The sequence below is a fragment of the Plectrocnemia conspersa genome, unplaced genomic scaffold (assembly GCF_051122295.1).
Source record: "Plectrocnemia conspersa isolate PC_06_02 unplaced genomic scaffold, ASM5112229v1 ptg000005l, whole genome shotgun sequence".
Classification (NCBI taxonomy): domain Eukaryota; kingdom Metazoa; phylum Arthropoda; class Insecta; order Trichoptera; family Polycentropodidae; genus Plectrocnemia; species Plectrocnemia conspersa.
In genome coordinates this window covers 28,239,355-28,247,576 of record NW_028277169.1, presented here as the reverse complement: position 1 = coordinate 28,247,576, position 8,222 = coordinate 28,239,355, and positions in this window count along the sequence as shown.

The following is an 8,222-nucleotide window of genomic DNA, read 5'->3' as shown; positions in this document are numbered from 1 at the left end:
CGGCATAATATTAATATGTGGAATTTATGGAATTTCGGCAATTGCAAAGAGTTTTTTTTTCATTATTTTATATGCGACTGCTTCTTTGACGGCTATTAGCTGTTATGGGCATGGCTATTATAAATACCATAAGTATAATAAAATATACTGCAGCGGAACACAAGATAAAAGTTACTACCTGCGTTGTATATAATATTTATCAAGAAATTAAAAAAAATCTACATATCTAAATATGAACGAATACTACAGAGGTGCGCTAACCTTTTGATTTCTGGGCCATAATTCCCAAAAAATTTGTGCAAAGGTGGAACCAGAATTTAATATTTACTTTTTATAATGTAACCTTTAAAACAAATAGGGTCAATTACAACTTTTCACACAAAATACTAATACATTCTTAATGTGAACACTAAGCATCAGTGGATCAATATTTGCTTTAAAAATATTTACAATTTTAGCATCGCTTTATTGATATAAAATGTAGTGATCTTTTTTGCATATTCATCAACCAGTTTAGCAAATCTTTCCTTTATCCAACCATCAGTGACTATATCAAACATGTAATGGCTAAGTGAAAACTTGCTAATGTTGCTTTTTAGCTTCATACAAATCTGGGAAAAACTTGCCCTTTATTGAAATTAGGGAAGTCAGTTCTTCGATGATAATAATAAATTCGTTGTTAATTCCACGAATATCTGTAACATCAGTGCTTTCATCCAAAGCTTTAAAATATTTGTATGCTTTAAAGACAGATGATTTCTGCTTAGCTTTCAAAACATACTTTAATAAATACTTATTTCTTGTATTAAATATTTATTTCTTGTTAATTCAAAACAAAACATATATAAAATTGTCGGAAATTGAGTACATTTTCGCTGCGATCGAATTCATATCATTAATCGATCTAAGCCATTACGCAATAAATGGCAAGAACATGGTGGCTTGCGTACGACGGGGGGTGTGAAAATAGTTATTTGAGAAATTACACATCCATCAACCCCAATTTATTCTCCCCACGTGCGATTTTCTTTAGCCGGGGGTCCGCGGAGATTTTTGCGATTGGTTCTCCATTATTGGATAAGGGGGCTAAGCGCGACCCTAATCGCATGCGGGTAAACACTTTTCACCATCAACCCTCCGACACATAGATTATATTATTACTATTTTTATTATACATGTATGGGTTAGTTAATAAAGAAAGGAAAACGGTTACAATGCGAATAAGCCAACATCTGCCGCAGAATCCGGGTGAGTTCAACCAAAAAAATCATTATATTTTTTTGCTTTTTCATCCAGATACGAATAGATTTCTTCCCATTATTTTAAGCTAATTTTCTTTACTATTAACTATTTTATATTTATAAATATTTTATATAGATATATTTGCACGTTTCTTCCCCTAGTTGAGTGTAATACACGCTCAAAATGATTCGTATGGAAGTCATGGGAGGAGCTTTCTCCCATGGAGATGTCGAATAAAAAGCGAGATAACAGCCTCCCAACGGATACGTGTGCGCAGAAAAAAATTAATTATTCGAGAGTGCAGCAAGGTGTTTTAATGAACGATCCCCGGTACGGGTACTTCTGTTTTTAATGGGTATTGCATATTTAGAGTCAACTAAACAACGTTCGGTATTAACGATGGAAAAACGAAGTGTTCAATCGTTATGACTACCATATCTGTATATGACGTGTCCACTTGTAAAAAAATACAAGCCTCTATTGTGCACATGTTCTTTAATTTAATATTTTTAAATGATAAGTAAATTTATTAGACAATACCAAAATAGCAACAGAAGCTTCATGCTTCACAAATTTCTTTAAAAAAATAGCAACTTTTCATTAGATATCATTAGATATTTTTTAAATTCGAACGGGAAATTACGATATCAATAATAATCCTGATTGTGAAAGACCAGAAAATATAAACGATGATGTCTTGGCTACAGAAATTAAAGCAAATACAACTCAAATTATTCATAAACTGGACGAGAAATTAAACAGTGCATATTAAAAAGATGGAGACAGTATGTATGGATTCCACACGAATCGACCAAAAAAAACAAGTTAGAAGGTATCCGGATAACCCAAGAGATTCTTTATCTTGAAGCTGGTTGCCTTTTCTCAATTATTTTATAACCAGAGATGAGTAAAAAGTGTTGTACGACAACAATTGTCATAGAAGACAGTGGTTATCTAAAATTTAAGTAATAAAATATACCCCGAAACTCAAGCTAAATACAAAAAGAAATATTTTGTGTGTATGGTATAATTGGAAATTAATTGTACACTATGAAACTCTTAAATCTGGCCAAACAATAACAGAAAGCTTATATTTTATTAATCAAATGGATCGTTTGCACAAATAAGTAAAAAAATAGGCTCGCACTTATTAACAAAAATTTAATATTTCTACAAAATGAAAATGCGTGTCCTTATGTGACGAAATTGAATCTCGATAAAATCAAGGAATTTGGCTACAAAATTATCTCATCCACCTTATTCTCCAGACCTTGCTCTTTTTGACTATCATTTATTTTTAACGATGCAATACTTCTTAGACGTCAACAAATTAAAAATGCAGACAATGTAAAATATGGACTATCGGAATATTTTGCATCAAAATCTCCAACATTTTATGCTACTGGAATTAAAAAAATAATTGGGAGATAGAAGAAATTTAAATATTTAGAAATCAATTATATTATAAATCATTTAAAAGTGATTTTTCATTCATTAAAAAAACACATTTATTTTGGGATTACTTACTACATACTACATACGTTTATATAAAATACTTAATACTTATTTCTAAGCATTTTTATGCTCATAAAAAAATGTAATCGTTCTGATTCATGAAATTTTATTGTTCCCTAAAAAACTCAATTAAGCATATATATGCCTTAAATAGATATAAGCAAAAATATATCTACAATTTAGGTACACCAAATATTATATGAAGTATTCGGATATACAAATGCATGTTGCTCGCAACAGTTTCAATAATAAATCAGAATAATATTCGTACAATTTTTCTAGTATTAAAATTGTTAATCCTAAAGTTAAATCTATAAAATAAATCTATGCAAGAAAAAAATGCATTAAAACAAATAATAATTTAACAACGTTGATTCTGTCAATTCTCAATAACTAAAATGCAGTTTCGCGTTATGTTTTCGATTTATTATAATTTAAAAAGTATTACTTAAACCACAAAAATATTTTTTTTAGATGCATATACATATCTTTACACATTGAATGGTAAACTACACATAGTATAATTACAGTTGTGCATACAACATCTGAACACACTTCCTGTGCCTGTCGGTGATTACTGTAATGCACGCCCGAGCCGCACCTAACGAGACCAAACACACAAATAAGGGAGATAATACACCCCTTCCGAAGCATAAAACATCCCTTTGCACGTTCTGTATATTATAAAATATATTTAAAATATTTAAATATATAAAAATAATTTAACAAGATTTAATATTGTATTATTCTTATTTTTTTGATAGCAACGTATATATGGTTCTGTATAGAATCCATTATTATTTATGTATGCGTACATAACAGTATACATATTTTCTGACGCATCTATGAAAAAAGACTCCCTTATGTAATTTTGCATAATGCATTTCAGAAATGATGACGGCGATGCATTAAAATTTTGCAGAGAGTGTTTAATATATTTTACTGTATATATAAAATTGAGAAAATAACTTCATGGAAATACCAATTTAAAATATGATTCATCAATTCAATATTACGCATATTAATTTAATAATATAATTATTATTTTAATAAAATAAATAAATAAAGTTTTTTATATTTAATCCTTAGTTATAAATATATTGACTAAACATCTGTTTTTACTAAAAAAGACAATATATCTTGCAATAAATTAATTGAAACATCTCTGTAAAAATCCAATATATTGCATAATATTTGTGTGTAAAAATTACATACAATCCTTTTAATATAATTGTAGTTAGTGTTCCTTTTCAAGAATTATTTCTATAGTTTTTTAAAGAATAATGCAAATTTCTAGTCTCTTAATTATCATAAAATGTTTTTCGTTAAAAAGATAATTTACACGGTTATTTTTTAATATTTCATAACCGCTACAATTTTGAAAACAAGCAGTGATTGAAATCTGCTAAATACACAGCTACATTCAAAGCAGGTAGTGAGAAAGACATGGATTTCTAAACACTTCAAAAACTTGTTATGATAATAAAAGTTTTATGACCGACTCTAGGAATGACGATTATAAAACAATTCGTTCTGATTTCTTTGAACAATTGCTGGTCAACAACATATTAAAAAGGCAAGAATTAATGATTTCAGAATGATTATATAATTATATTCAGCGAATTAAATTAAACTATCATGATGTCAAGTTTAGAAACTATAGTTATAAGTCTATAAATTCTATAATTATACAGATTTAATTCTAGTTAACTCAAGACAAAGCATACATATCACAATATAGTCTTGCGCTCAAAATCCTAATAAAATGGGTGCAAATTCCTCGACATAAATATTATTTTTTTCGATTTTTCAAAAATTTAGAGACTGTTTAACAAAAAGCGCTTTTTTAAAATATAAACCATAAATATTAGTGTTTTTATTGGATTTTTAGATTAAAGCACTGAATTTAGGGCCAGTTTTAAAGAAAAATCTAAAAAATCACAAGTGTACAATATTTCATTTTTTTTGCTTGATTTTTAAGCTAAGATCCCCAAATTTTAGGCTGGTTTTGAATAAAAAAATTAAATTTAGGGTAACTTTTAAGAAAAGTCGAAGTAATGCACAATTTTTTAGCCTTTTTTATAGACTTTTGTGCTCAACATCCTAAAAAAAGGGAGTGCGAATTCGTAGACTTTCATTTTTTTCGGTTTTTCACAAATTTCACAAAATTTTCACAAAAAATAACGAAAAATATCACAAGTAGAATATTATAATTTTTTAGCCTTTGTAATAGATTTTTGAGTTCAAAACCCTGAATTTATTTAAGACCAGTCTTAAAGAATAGTCGAAAAAAACAACCATTAAATCACAAATGTACAATATTTCAACATTTTTGTTTGCTTTTCTAGTAAAATATTAGCCCCCTAAATTTTAGGCCAATTTTAAAAAAAATCTAAGAAATCTTTGCAAAAGTCCACAAAGTTTTAGCTTTTTATTGAGTTTTTTAGCCCAAGCCCCTAAATTTGGGACCTGCTTTGAAGAAAAATCTATTTTAATTAAGGGATATTGAAAGATAAGCTAAAATGTAACATGGACTGATTTATTTTCATTAACATCATCGGTAAATGTAGCAGTTCTTGTCGAATTCGTTTAAGGAATATCTATCGTATATAATGAAAACACCGCTTTGAAACACACCCAATAATATTTGGTACTTTTCAGACTTTAATTTGGAAGTGCCTATCTTTCAGGTAGAAATAAATTATTAAGAAAATGTTGTGTGGAAACAGTCTCTTAATTTTGTAGAGTAGTCTGAGGTGCAACATTTTAAAACATAGCTGAGCAATATTTTTTTTATTTTCACAAAGTCTTCATTGCTATATTTTGCCAACCTATGCACTTGCTCTTTATATAGTGTTTATTTTTAAAGACAAATTGATGATTAGGTAAGAGATTAAGTTCCTTTACTACTGGTTTCATTATTTTAACTGGCAAGATACTAATCGGTTTGTGGAAGGAAAAATCGTATTATTCTATCCCTAGTTTCGGTAAAATTTAATTAAAGCATCCTTCCATTGGGTTAGAAAGTAGTTAAATTAAATTACTTAATTGAATAAAGTGATCATTAATCTGATGACTTTAAAAATATACCTAACTGATTTTACATATTATTAAGTTTGATACTCAGAACAACTAAAATATAAATCACCGCATAACATAATCTCATTTGACAATACGTATAATTTATTTTTTAATCACCTACCACACGACGTTTATGCCAAAACGAAATTGTCGTCTTTGAATCGTCCGTAAAATATAACTTCCTCCTCGGGGCTTAATCAAATCTTTTTAACGCGGGAAATTCAATTGGCGACATAAATGGATAATCCGGTGTAGAATTTGCATTTTCCGCCCACTCGGTCGAAGCGCCCCCAGAGCACCCGCCGCCTGCGACTTTTGCGGAATTTCTATGCATGAATAGTTAGAAAATAAAATTACCAGTGGGTGGGTGGCTGGTCGGGCACGCCTCACAGGGCGCAAAAATTGCTGAATTTTCAATTTCGACAAATTGTCTCATCAAGGATAATACCCACCATTTTCTGTGATCAATGCAAAAGAACCAACCCCAATCTTATTTATCATAAATTGCTGCTTAATTAATTTTGCGACTTTTTGACTTAAATTAGTGTAAATGAAACGATAAAGATATATAGCCGGTTTGAGCGTATTTTATTATTTAAATACATTGCCCAAAATTCATGAAAAATATAATCTGACGGTATTAGAAAACCCGTACATAACTATGTACATAAGTATCAAAATCTTTATTTTTTATGATTAAAACTATTAAATATGATAATGTATGTTACTATTTAAATAAATATATATTAACTAAAGATTATTACGGTTAAGATTTTTTTTAACTTTTTACCATAGAATAAAATTAACTTCATGCTGTCATACAGCGTTTTAATAATACAAAACATATAGTTAAAGTATTATCAAAAATTAAACATATGTGCAATAATTTAAACTAACAAAAAATATACTTCAAACCCACATTTCTAAAAACCTATTTTTTCAAATTGATCTACAATTAAAAAATAATAAGTTGAAAAATCTGAAAATTTTACTGACCCTTATTTAAAAACTAATTAAAATTATTAACAATAATCTAAATTGTTTTCATTATTCTTGTACAGCATTTATATAAATTGAATGTATTATCAGTGGAACGACATAAGTGATTGGGATATGTGTTGGTATAAGGAGAGAGGCGAGCGGTTATTGTTGTTATCCGATGAGTCCATCTCGCCCACTCGAACTCCGCATCTCGCAGTGAATTGCTTTATAGCAAGTAAGTACTACATATATATCTTTGTGGGATGTTCCTGAAGGAGGAGATCTTCAGGAGAGAGAAGAGGCAAAGCTATGCGGTAAGTGAGTGGTCGGGGATCTGAGAAAATCGTGGCCCGCCCGTCGATTTCTTTATAAGAAAATAGATTGAATTAAGTTGGGTATAGCCGCATTTACCGAACTCTCTTTCTCATAGAGTATGAACGAAAAATACCTTTAAATAAAATAATTTATATTTTTCATTACATTTTTATCATCATTATAAATATTAATTGTATATCATATCCCTATTTAAAATATTAAATCGATGACATTATCTTTAAATTACCTAACTTCACATTCGTATGCAAATTTCTAAATAAAGTGAAATATCGGTATAGCGAAGCTCACCGAACCAAAGAAAAAAATCGTTATATTGAATGTCAGGAAGATGATAAATTTTTATTTTATTTTTAATTACCATATTACTACAGAGTTAAAATATTCTCTAATAAGATTGACAGATCGTTTTTCTGTCCATTTTTAAGGATACTATAATAAAATTTGTTAGGAAAATGTTTTATAAAACAAGTTTGAGGTTCGGCGAAACATCATAAATGCCGCTTATGAACACATCTGGTACACGTCAAGTCATTGAAAATATTGGGTCAAGTTGTCATTCTTAAATTTGGATCAAAATATTTCGTTATTCTGAGATCAGTCTTCGTTACAACGAAAATTTTTTCGGTGACAAATTAAAGATTCGTTATACTGGAAATTTCGTAATTTCGGTATTCGTTACAAAGAGATTATACTGTACTACCACTTTGCTCCAATAATTATAATAAATATGCTAATAAAATTATATGTCTTAAAATATCTTTTAATTTTAATGTATTATATATATATTAAAAGCAAACTGTTTGTCATTCCTACTAAGTTAAAAATGATAGAGTTAGCTAATCTATATTTTATATCATATATATAACTGTAAGATATTTCCATATTATTACATTTAAAATAGTTCATAAAAAATCGGGTAAATCTAAATAGTTTTTCATCAAGATTTGCATGCAAAATTTATCTAAAATCAGTATCAATATTTATTCTGATGGAAAAAGGTAAAAACTATATATTTAGCTATGCTCCTGTAAGTTCTTAATATATATATATACTACTTTTAAAATAAA